Genomic DNA, 4,800 nt, shown 5'->3' with positions numbered 1-4,800 from the left:
ATACAAAATGTCCATACCATAGATGGATTTCAAGCTGTTTATTTTAAGGATTCTTGCAGGCAAACAACAACCAAGGCCTTTTGTGCTGTCTCTCCTGCTCATCCTGTCTATTTGTTTGTATGACTGGTTGTCTAGTTGCCTGGTAAAAAAAACATAGGCCCACCCAGGTGACTGATCTCCCTTAGTGCTGCCTATTTATGCCCAAGTGCCCACGGTCTAAACCAGGGGTGTCAAACATGTGGCCCAGGGCCAAAACTGGCCCGCCAAAGGGTCCAATCCAGCCCATGGGATGAATTAGTGAAATACAAAAATTACACTGAAGATACTAACAGTCAAGGATGTCAAAAATAATTTTTGGTCAGTTCGATCTAAAGTGGGTCAGAGCAGAAAATACTATGATAATAATCTATAAATAATGAAAACCACAATTTTTCCTCTTTGTTTTAGTGTAAAAAAAAAAGTAAAATTCCATAAAATGTTAACATTTACATACTAGCCTTTTACAAAATTTGAAAAACCTGAACAAATATGAACAACCTGAAATGTCTTAAGAGAATTAAGAGTAATTGTACCAATATTCTGTCCGTTATTAAATGTTTTGTGTATTTGTAGATCTGCTGTGATCTGTAAGTTGTAATGAACATGTGAAAATGAGAAGCTGTGGCCAAATAATGGCATAAACTGTTAAAACTGCACTTTTTTTCTTAAGAAATTTAATTTTGGTCGTGGTTGTTCATGTTTTTCCACATTTTTTAAAGGGATGTAAAACATTTTGATAATATTATTTTACTTTTTTCACTCTAAAACATAGAGATTAGACATACAGATTTTGGAATTGATATTATTATGTATTTATGTTTTTTTAATGATCCGGCCCACTGTAGGTCATATTGGGCTGTATGTGACCCCTGAACTAACATGAGTTTGACACCCCTGGTCTAAACCAATAAGAAAACACAAAATAAAAAGGTGCTAAATACTTAAGAATGAAAGCAATAACCATGAAAATCAAAAACCCAGATAGCAAATATTTTGGCGGCATTATGGCATACATGTGGCATTTTTGGCTTTCTTTTGGCATTATGAAAACCTTTAGGCTTAACTGTGGTATGATTAAGGTTATCCATTATAGATATGGAGGCACCAGCAATATATGACTGAGTTATGGCATATGTCTGGTGAACCAAAAGACTGGGCAAAGAGCGGGATCAAGTATAGGGATGGTATAACATGTTTATGGCAAGCCAGAAGATTGACTAAAGAGCAGCAACATCTTAATCCATATATGGATGTGTTTTGGTTGTGTTTTGGCATATTTCTGTAAAGCCAAAACACTGCGCAAATAGCGGGAATTTCTATCTAGAAGAAAACCCCACTTTATTTTAAAAGCATGATCAACACAAATTTTGGGTGAATTTTGGCCTCCTTTTGGGCCCTCTTTGGCTCAGTTTTAGCTACTTTTTGGCCGGATTATGGGGATTTGGGGCTTTTCTGGGACGATTATGGCTATATTTTGGAAGTCTGCAATTAGTTTTGGATGAATTTTGGCTTCCTTCTGGTTTAATTTTGGCTTGCCTATTTTGGGCCATTTAGGGCCCATACCTCCGCCCAGAACTTTGCCAAAATGGCATGCCAGTTTTGGCCCAGATTTAAGCCATAATGATTTTGCTATCTGGGAAATATATTCTAAATATTAAACAAACGAAAGCAAATGAACAATAAACAATTAGCAAAAATACTAAATTAGTAAACAAAAAATTAACTTTGAACAAAAATTAAATAGACAATAGCTCCTACTAAATAAATAAATAAATAAATAAATACAGTGAAAACGTAATATCTTCTATATGTTAAAACCTGAACAAAAAGCAACAGCTGGTACAGTGTGACCAAAGCTCCGCCTCTTTTTTTTCCTTCTTTGTGGCACTAATCACCCTCCATACCGAGCTGCTCTGTAATGAATACAGCAGCGGCTGCACGTACAACCAGAAGGTTATGAGGAGGTTATTTCCACTCAGACTGCTGCAGGATTCGTACACGCAAGAAAAATCTAAAGCCTCCCCCGGGCTGCCACACACGGAGAACAGCAGACAGACACCGACGCGCCATTTGGCTCACTGGCCGATTTGCACCGGTCTTTTGTTTTCTGCATCTGTGCTGCATCAAGGACAGACACGTCGGAGCGATAAGAGAATCCATGAGAAACGCTTCGAGCAGGAAACCGCTTCAGTATCACGGTAGGCCACTGGCAGGTACACTGTGAGCACTGGTGGCAAACCGTGCACAAATGTACAAGCTGCAAGTCAATGAATGAGTGGAAGAGAACGTGCATTTCGCCTTTAAGAGCCCAGTTTTACAGCCTGATGAGGAGAAAAGCTTTTGCATTTTGCAGAACATGCCACTACTGCAATTCTAGGTTGTTGCCTTATATCATCAGGAGAATTTGATTTTATTATATTTACCTAACATTTAAGATCATGCACATTCACAGCTGCATCATCACACACTAGTCTGCTGCCATTTTTTAAGTGTATGAAAACCCAAATGTAAACAGCTGCCGTGGGGAAGCCTGTCCTACTACAGTATATGTATCTGTATGTGAGCATCTGTGTGTGCAGGTTGTGTGAGGATTGAGCCATGGATGCTGGGAGGCTGGAGCAGCAGGTGGCCAGTGTGGAGAGAGGCATCACCTTTCTGAAGCAGGAGCACCTGGCCATGCTGACCGGTCTGCATGGAGATCACACACCTGAAACGACGCTGCCACGGTCTGTGTCCCCATGAGTATCCTAGATGTTACTGCCTGTCTGCCTGCTTTACTGTTAATCTGTCTGATACACCTTTGGCTCTCACATCTGCAGAACTGAGCTGTGAGCTGGACTCCAGGTTTCCTGACAGAAGCACTGCAGGTAAGACGTTATAAACACCCTGCACAGAAGAGGAACAGTAATGTTAATGTGGACATTTCGAAGAACAAAAACTGAAGATTCACAATTACACATTATTTTAATTAACACACAGTGTATACAGCTCTAGAAAAAATGGAAAAGACCACTGGTTTGTGTTTGAGTTAAAGGAACAAATTAGTTTGTTCTGTCAGTTAAATATGCTGTGTTTTATTTGCAGAAAATCACAGCTAGTCAAAATTCCAAAATATGCTGTGTACGGTGTTTTCAGACTTGTGATAATTCAAAAAGACACGTTCAAGGCATGTTGCTTTTCATTTTTATAGCATCTTGCCATATACTGTGTACCTTCCACTATTTTCTTACTTTTTCTGCAGATATTGGTTAACATTTAGATACAAATTATGTTTTGTTTTGTTTTTTTTTGCTTGGTCTCCGATGTTTTATAAATGATCCATGGCACACAGCCATTGTTTACAGTTAATTGGTCTTGGCTTGGAAAAAATTAGCAAAATTATGTATTATTCTTAATGGGACAAAAACGGTTATATTATTATTTTTTGTTTATTTCCATTTTTATTATTTTTTATCTATCTTTACTCTTATTGAAAGTGTAAAGACCTACAGGCCTTGTTCACAGTTCACAGGGGTGTTCCTATACTTTTGTTTTGTTTGTTTCTTCGGGTCTAAACTCCTCACACAGTGTTGCTTCATGTGTTTTCCAGAGGAGGAAGCGGAGCTGGCTGCACGGTGTGAGGCTGCAGAGCTTCTCATCGAGGACCAGCACTGCATGATGCTTGCTGCACGTGGCGAGCTGCGAGCTGGCCGGGCACGAGCTTCAGCACTTGGACGGAGCCTCAGGGAAGAAGAGCGGCATTTCTTAGAAGAGTTGAAACGACGCAGCCACAAGATCACGCTGCTGAGTCGTGAACTGCAGCGGCAAAATATGACCACAACAACCCTGTACCACGAGCTCCACACCGCACGATTAAAACTGTTCCAACAACGGCAGAGCACAGAGAACCCAGCCGAGAGGAAAGAGGAAGCCAAAGTGAGGGAGGAGGAAGGAGGAGAGGAAGATGATGGGATGACGATGATGAGGATTACGAGGGGGAGGGATCAGACTGGCTTCTGTCTCCGCCTCCCCCAGCGTCCCCCACCCAATCAGAGTTGAGACACAGGAGGCGTGTGAGTGTGAGGGAGGAGCGGGTGAGAGCGTGCGTCCCACAGGAAGAGTGACATCACCACAAAGGCCACACCCCATGCCTGACCCCGCCCTTTTTTTGGTCCCACTCAGATACCGGCTCCTTCGCTGGAACCGTCCAATCAGAACGCAGGAAGGGAGCAGCTAGAGGATGAATGGGAGGACATAGAGGACAGCAGCGTACACAGGAGGGTGGACATGGGGGCAGGAGAAGGAGAAACCGCCCTGTGATGAAGATGATGAAAATGGGGAGGTGAAGTCGTCTTCCAACAACAACCAGTGTCATGTGACACTTGATGCAGCTTCTGTATCTAATCCAGAACCCGATGAAATGAGAGGGATGTAATGTTGTGGCTGTTTGTAGACTCGAGAGAGTAAGTTAGGTATTTCTAGTTAGTTTTACAAAGATGCGTGATTAAAACTTCCACATAGATTAATTGAATTTGTCACATTGATTGTACAACACATACTCTTGAAATGCAAAGTTATGGGTGGGTGAATAAACATACTATTTGATATGGATGCCTCTTGTTTTTAACACTGTTGGTCACAGCTCTGCCTGTGTGGCAGCCTGCTTTTTCACTGCACTAGCTGTATTCCAGGTTCAGAAAGTCACTGTAGAGGGCTTAGTGACATTTTGTATGATTTGCACTTTATTAAACCCATGCAATGTGCCTAGGAATGGCAACAATG

General features: G+C 41.4%; 1 pseudogene; it reads left to right on the top strand.

Annotated features, from left to right (window-relative positions):
* Positions 1-1,957: 1,957 nt before the first annotated feature.
* LOC115432473 (coiled-coil domain-containing protein 92-like) lies at positions 1,958-4,800 on the top strand (annotated as a pseudogene).

Source organism: Sphaeramia orbicularis, chromosome 14, assembly GCF_902148855.1.
Source record: "Sphaeramia orbicularis chromosome 14, fSphaOr1.1, whole genome shotgun sequence".
NCBI lineage: Eukaryota > Metazoa > Chordata > Actinopteri > Kurtiformes > Apogonidae > Sphaeramia > Sphaeramia orbicularis.
The sequence above is the reverse complement of the archived record's forward strand: the minus strand, read 5'-3'. Positions and strand labels throughout refer to the sequence as shown.